General features: G+C 40.1%; 1 pseudogene; it reads left to right on the top strand.

The window, feature by feature from the left end:
• Positions 1-2,011, top strand: LOC148296237 (uncharacterized; annotated as a pseudogene).
• Positions 2,012-7,435: the final 5,424 nt, after the last annotated feature.

The following is a 7,435-nucleotide window of genomic DNA, read 5'->3' as shown; positions in this document are numbered from 1 at the left end:
ATGCAAATTCTGTCTCACCTGCCTCTTTTTCTTGCAGGTACCGTATGCCGTGTATGTTTTGTGTGCTGTGTTGGTGGTAACCTCAAGCACTGTGGAAAATGCCTTCAGTCGTATCATCTCCAATGCCTAGATAAGACCCATAAGGAAAAGAAACACATTGAAGTATCTGGCACAAGACAAATACCAATTAAAACCGTTCCGACAAGTCTTGATGAGGTTCCTTCCCAGAGGGATGCATATGGGAATAAGTCTAGTGGGAAGAAAGTAGGCTCATCGTCAAATGCTAATGCTGGAGCATTGGTTGATGATAATAATGTTGGGGGGAGGTTAGTTTCTCATTTGGTGATGAATTCCGCTGTAATTACTGCTGATTTTGTAACACAAATATCATCATCAGCAGCAGCATCATTTGAATGAAAAAGCAGCTCTGAATGTGATGGTACATCAAACTTAGAAGACACTGATTCATTCTCTAGAAATAAGTTAGATAAATTAGGTGGTGGTTCAGCTTGTGTGAAACAAGTTGACCACCCGATTGATTACTTTCTGCCGAAGGAATAAAGGAAAAAAGGATATGTATGAGTCTAATATACAAAGGAAATCACTGCCCGTGGAAAATAGCTGCTCATTGATAACCAAATTGAATAATTCTGTTTGTACTAATACCAGTTCTTATGAAGAAACTTCCCCTGAAAACTACTCAGTAGATCATGAAGCAGATTTGAAGCACTCCAGAGAGGTATGTAATATGAAGCCTATCTTTTGTCAATTTGGAAATAATGTATCTGCCTATGAGCACAAACACAATCATGTGAAATGAGAAATAGAAAATAAGATGCGACATGGAAAATACATTCTCATTTACATGTATTCTGTAATAATACATATGTATAAAAACAAGGTCAGAATAAAAGGTGCATCATTGTTAGTGCTTAGTTGCCCTCGACTGGCTGACTGACTCCACTATTATGTGCATTCTTAACCTGATACTTCATTTCGGTATATGTAATTTGTAATCACCGATCTAATTTTCTTTGCTACGGATCATTGATTTTACATATGCTCGTGCTGGATCTGCTGCCACTTGAACTAAAATGAAGGTTCACATTAACTTCAAAACTTATTGGTTTCTTATATTTTAATTGCTTACTTCATTCATTGGGACAGTTTGATGCATGAAGAAGAACAACTTCATGATGACGAAAAGACAGGCAGTGACGCCTTACAACAGGCTGGAGAAGTACTTGGCCAGAGTGCTCAAAGTGCAATGGATGTTGAAGTTCTTTGCATGGATCATTTAAGAAAAAGTAGTGATACTAGAGACTCCTCTTCTGAAGCTGCAACACTATGAAGCTCAAGTTTTATCAAGTGCTGATCTTAAAGCAACAGAAACCCCTCATTTAGGCAGATCACTTCCTTATTTGGACTTGTTTGTTATCCCCACTGGTAGGACTTCATTAATTTCTAGGAATGCATTTGAACCAGTAACATTATCAATTCACATTGTGTTTAACTTACAATACTTTATCTAAAAGAATTCTTACTAGCAGATTCATGTGGCACTGTGGAATGCAATGTTGACTTAAACTTGTGTTCTCAGAAGCAACCTGACCTGGCTGCGCCAAAAACTATGTGGGACTCCTTGGATTCTGCCAGCAGAAATAATGCCACTGTATTGCATGAACTGTCTCCTCCAGAAATGCCAGCTGCGAGAATTGAAAGAGTAGAAACTCATGCTTCACGGTTACACAAAGATGCATTTGAATTTTTAGAAGTTGGTGACAGCTGCAAAGATGATGATAAAGTTAGTCCTCTGTTTTCCAAGGAAATTACACCAAAAAACCAGTGTCTGCAGGTGAGATTTGTAAGTCTTGTTGTTTGAAGTTTTGGGGATGATTTGGCTGTCAACTAATCTTATTTTACTTTTCATGTTTGGAATTGATTCCAGCTATTTTCAGAAGAAAAAACCAGTGACGTTTTTCGGCCAGTGACAACACTGTTAATTATGTAGTCAATTAATGTGTTAATTATGTAGTCAATTAATGTGTTGATTATGTAGTCAATTAATGTTTGGCACCTACTATGTTTGGCACCTACAATATTTGGGGGGCTTGACTAGGTTGGTTGCCTAACTTGGTTGGTTGCCTAACTTGGGGGGCTTAGGAACTTGTATATATATGTGTTGATTGTAAGTAATGTGAGATATAAGAAAGAATTCTAAAACCAGAAAATTATCTTCTCTCATTCTCACATTCTCATATTCTAGCTTATCTCTACACAAATCTCTACACTTTGTTTGGCATGGTATCAGAGCAATCGATTTTGGTTGCCTCTGCATAACCTTGTTTTACCTTGCTCTTACCTTGTTCTTGCCTTACCTTGCCTCTACTTAATCTTGCCCTTACTTCTTTGCTCCTATATTGTTCCAACACAAAATTTGTGTTGAGTTCCCTTTGTTGTTTTATCCTTCCGCTGCATATACTTATCCCTACGTAATTTTGTTTTTCCCTTATCCTTGCCATTGCTTTGCCTTTGCTTAAATCTTGTCCTTGCCTTGCTGTGCCTATGCATAACCTTATCTTCCATAACCTTGTCCCTACATAATTCAAACTCGTGTCCCTTTGGTTACTTTGTTCTGTTGTACCCCTATTGTGTTCTTTAAATCTTCCGCTACATTTACGTATCCATACTTTCACACAAGACCCGCAACATGGCACCCAAGGCTGCTTATGTCATGACTACCGGTGAGTCTCCATCTCCTGCCTTACTCTCCGACTCCAACCCCGACTCAGGTACACGCTCTACTACATGGATAATTGATACTGGTGCCACTGATCATATGACTTTTGACTCCACTGTTTTTTCCACCTTATCTCCTAAATCTCATTATCCTTACATCACTAGTGCCAATGGGGCTTCTTCTAATGTTGCTGGAGAAGGGACTATATCACTTTCCCCTAAATTATCTTTATCTCATACACTACTTGTCCCCTCTATTAAATGCAATTTGTTGTCTGTTGGGAAATTCCTTGACTCACATAATTGTTATGCCACATTCTATCCTTCTCATTGTAAGTTTCAGGACCTTACGACTCACGAGACGATTGGGCATGGTAAACGGAGAGGGGGGTTGTATACCTTGACGGTCTCATCACCACCACGAGCTGTCCATGTTCAAAACTCACGTGCTCAACAACAGATTTGGCTATGGCATCGTCGCTTAGGACATCCATCATTTGGCTACCTTCGACGACTGTTTCCATCTTTATTCCGAGGTTTAGTTGATTCTCAGTTTCAGTGTGAAACCTGTGTGTTGGCCAAGAGCCATCGCACTGTATTTCCATCAAGTGATAGTAAAACAGAATTTCCTTTTGAGTTGATTCACTCCGATGTTTGGGGCCCTGCTAAAGTCTCTTCTACTGGCAAGAGGTGGTTTGTTACATTTATAGATGACTGCACCCGCATGACATGGGTGTACTTGCTCACCCATAAAAGTGATGTTACTACCACAATTCGTGAATTCCATGCTATGATCACCACTCAGTTCCAAACATCCATCAAAGTGTTCCGGTCCGACAATGGTGGGGAGTATGTAAATGGTGCCTTGGCTCAATTCTTCAAGGACCAAGGCATCATCCATCAAACCTCCACACCCTTCACTCCACAACAAAATGGTGTCGCCGAACGGAAGAATCGCCAATTACTTGAAGTTGCCCGTGCCTACATGCTTGATAAATCTGTTCCTCACCACTTATGGGGTCATGCTCTTCTCTCTGCAGTCTATGTGATTAATCGGGTACCTAGTAGCGTTTTGAATTTCCAAACTCCACTAGATACCTTGGCTCATCACATCTCTCTTCCTACCATCCTCAAGTTGCCTCCTCGTGTGTTCGGTTGTGTTGTTTATGCTCATGTTCCTTCTCATCAACGGAGTAAGCTGGATCCATGTGCCCTCCGATGTGTGTTCGTTGGATATGGCTTGAATCAAAAAGGATACAAGTGTTACCATCCTCCTACTCAAAAACTCTTTGTCACTATGGATACCACTTTTCATGAAGATTTGGCTTACTTTATGGTTTCCAAGACCCCTTCTCTTCAGGGGGAGAGGGGGAGTGAAGAGAAGGACTTGTCATTTGAAGAGAAGATCGAAACAAATGCTGAAAAAAACGTTGAAGATTCTCACGAAGTGCCCCAGGCGACCGGTCGTGACCCATTGACAACCAGTCACGAAGTACCCCATGCAACCGGTCGTGAAGAATCTAGTGACCGGTTGTTTTTTCATAGAGTTGAAAATTCTGAAGAAAATCATGATTTGTTCAGTCCTGACCTCAGTGAAGACCTTGAGACTATGGAACCAGAAGGTGATCCAGATGCCCCTGATGATCAACTACAAAATACAACCCTTCCTGCCCTGCCATCGCATCATTCGTCTAGTGATGAAGAAGTACTTGAGGTAATCACTGAACCACCTAATGTTGCACCATATACACTTCCACCTAGATCCACTAGGGGAAAACCTAAACCTCAATATTGCCCTGACCTTAATGCTAAATCTAAATATCCCATCAATAACCATGTGTCCACTCATAGATTGTCAAAGTCATATGCATCATTTGTCAATCAATTATCTACTGTATGTGTTCCAAGTAAGTGGCAGGATGCTGTGACAGATTCTAGATAGACTGAAGCAATGGAAATTGAAATGGAAGCTTTGAAAAAGAATTCTACATGGGAAATGATTCCTTTACCACATGGGAAGAAACCAGTTGGATGTCGGTGGATATACACTGTTAAATACAAAGCTGATGGATCCATAGACCGATACAAAGCTCGATTAGTGGCCAAGGGATATACACAAACATATGGAATTGACTACCAGGAGACGTTTGCACCAGTTGCCAAAATCAATACTGTACGTGTTCTCATATCCTTGGCTGCAAATCTTGACTGGCCACTGCTGCAATATGATGTAAAAAATGCATTTCTTCATGGGAACTTACAAGAAGAAGTATATATGGATCCACCACCAGGGATTCCTATGACATCCGGTCCTAATACCGTATGCAAGCTAAGAAAATCTCTGTATGGGCTAAAGCAATCACCCCGAGCCTGGTTTGGGAGATTTACTGATTCCATGAAGCGATTTGGGTACACTCCGAGTAGCTCAGATCACACATTGTTCTTAAAGCGTCGTGGTGGAAAGCTTACGGCCCTGATCATCTATGTAGATGATATGGTGGTTACTGGTAATGACAATGAAGAGATGCAGAATCTACAGAAGCTCCTTGGAAGTGAATTTGAGATGAAGGAACTGGGTGAGTTACAATACTTTCTTGGCATTGAGGTTGCTAGATCTAAACATGGCATATTTCTATCCCAAAGAAAGTATGTGTTAGATTTGTTGACAGAAACAGGAATGCTGGATTGCAAGCCAGCTGACACACCTATTGAACAGAATCACAAATTGGGAATGTATCCAGATCAAGCTCCTACTGATAAAGAAAGGTATCAAAGGTTAGTTGGGCGATTGATTTATCTATCCCACACACGCCCTGACATAGCTTATGCTGTGAGTATGGTAAGCCAATTCATGCATCAACCAAGTGAAGCTCACATGAATGGAGTAATACGGATAATGCGATACTTGAAGACTGCCCCTGGAAAAGGATTGATGTTCTCCAAACATACACACATGGATCTTGAAGGATACACTGATGCTGATTGGGCAGGGTGTATCACGGATAGACGTTCAACTTCTGGATATTTTACATTTGTGGGTGGTAACTTAGTTACTTGGAGGAGTAAGAAACAAAGAGTTGTAGCAAGATCCAGTGCTGAAGCCGAGTTTAGAGGAATGGCTCAAGGAGTATGTGAATTGCTTTGGTTGCGGAGATTACTAAAGAATCTTGGCATTAAACAAGTGAATGCCACAAACCTATATTGTGACAATAAAGCTGCCATCGAGATAGCACATAATCCAGTACAACACGACCGTACTAAACATGTGGAAGTCGATCGACACTTCATCAAAGAAAAATTGGAAAAAAAGATGATTAAGTTTCCGTTCGTAAACTCAGAAAATCAACTGGCTGATATTCTGACAAAGGCAGTGTCAAGTAGAGTTTTCAATGAGTCTATTGACAAGTTGGGCATGCGTGACATCTTTGCACCAACTTGAGGGGGAGTGTTAATTATGTAGTCAATTAATGTGTTAATTATGTAGTCAATTAATGTGTTGATTATGTAGTCAATTAATGTTTGGCACCTACTATGTTTGGCACCTACAATATTTGGGGGGCTTGACTAGGTTGGTTGCCTAACTTGGGGGGCTTAGGAACTTGTATATATATGTGTTGATTGTAAGTAATGTGAGATATAAGAAAGAATTCTAAAACCAGAAAATTATCTTCTCTCATTCTCACATTCTCATATTCTAGCTTATCTCTACACAAATCTCTACACTTTGTTTGGCAAACACAGCCCGTGGCGGCGGCTTATAGCTTCAGAACGAAGAAGAAATTCTTCAGTTGGGAGGCAAAAATAATCAACCAGAACAAGAATCTCCTCTGTTACTAGGTCTATCCTTATCCGAAAACCCTTCCAACTGCAGGATGTGCAACCAATACCTGCTTCAGTGGATTTCCCTTCTTGAACTGTCATTGAAAACAGAGAATTTATCCAATCTTCCTCGAGCCATTTATCGTCAGTATTGAGACACAAGCTTATGCATGATAGTATTGCAAGCCGAGCAAGAGCTTTCAATGAAGGGAGTAGTTTTCATGGAAATGCAACCTTTGTTGTTTAACTCAAAGTATAGCCGTTCGGCTATACGTTATAAATAGAAATTTTAAAAGTATAGCCGCACGGCTGTACTCTATAAATAGAAATTATATAAGTATAGCTAAGCGGCTCTACTATTTCAATACAATATTAGGAGTCAGAGCAACAAGTCCAAGCATGGAAATGAAACCTCTGTTGACACTGGAAATAGTGGTAGTACTAGGGGTATGTCCACAGAAAGCACAGCTGATACTCATCAAGTTGTTAATCTCTCCTTAGTTGATTTCAATGGAGTTTGGTGAACCTATTCCTCTATTATTATTTCGGGTGTATCATAAATTGTTGCTTAATTGTTGCATGTGCTTGTGTTTCATGTAGGTTTTTCAGCTGACCTCAACACAAGGACCGGAGGTGGGTCTTTATTTATTCAGAAAGGTGCCACACCATAGAAAAGCAAAACTTTGTGTCTCCTCCTCCAGTTGCTATTCTACCTCCCGGTCTTTATTTAACAGTAGAGCCGATCAGCTTTAAATACAATATTTTAGCATTATAGCCGCAAGGCTCCACTCTATAAATAGAAATTATAAACGTACAGCCGCACGGCTATACTTTCTAATTACATTCGAATATTTTAATCCTTTAAATATATTCCAAC

This window comes from Prunus avium, chromosome 2 (assembly GCF_965620075.1).
Source record: "Prunus avium chromosome 2, drPruAviu1.hap1.1, whole genome shotgun sequence".
Taxonomy (NCBI): Eukaryota; Viridiplantae; Streptophyta; class Magnoliopsida; order Rosales; family Rosaceae; genus Prunus; species Prunus avium.
Note: the sequence above shows the minus strand (reverse complement) of the source record. Positions and strands in the feature narration are given on the sequence as shown.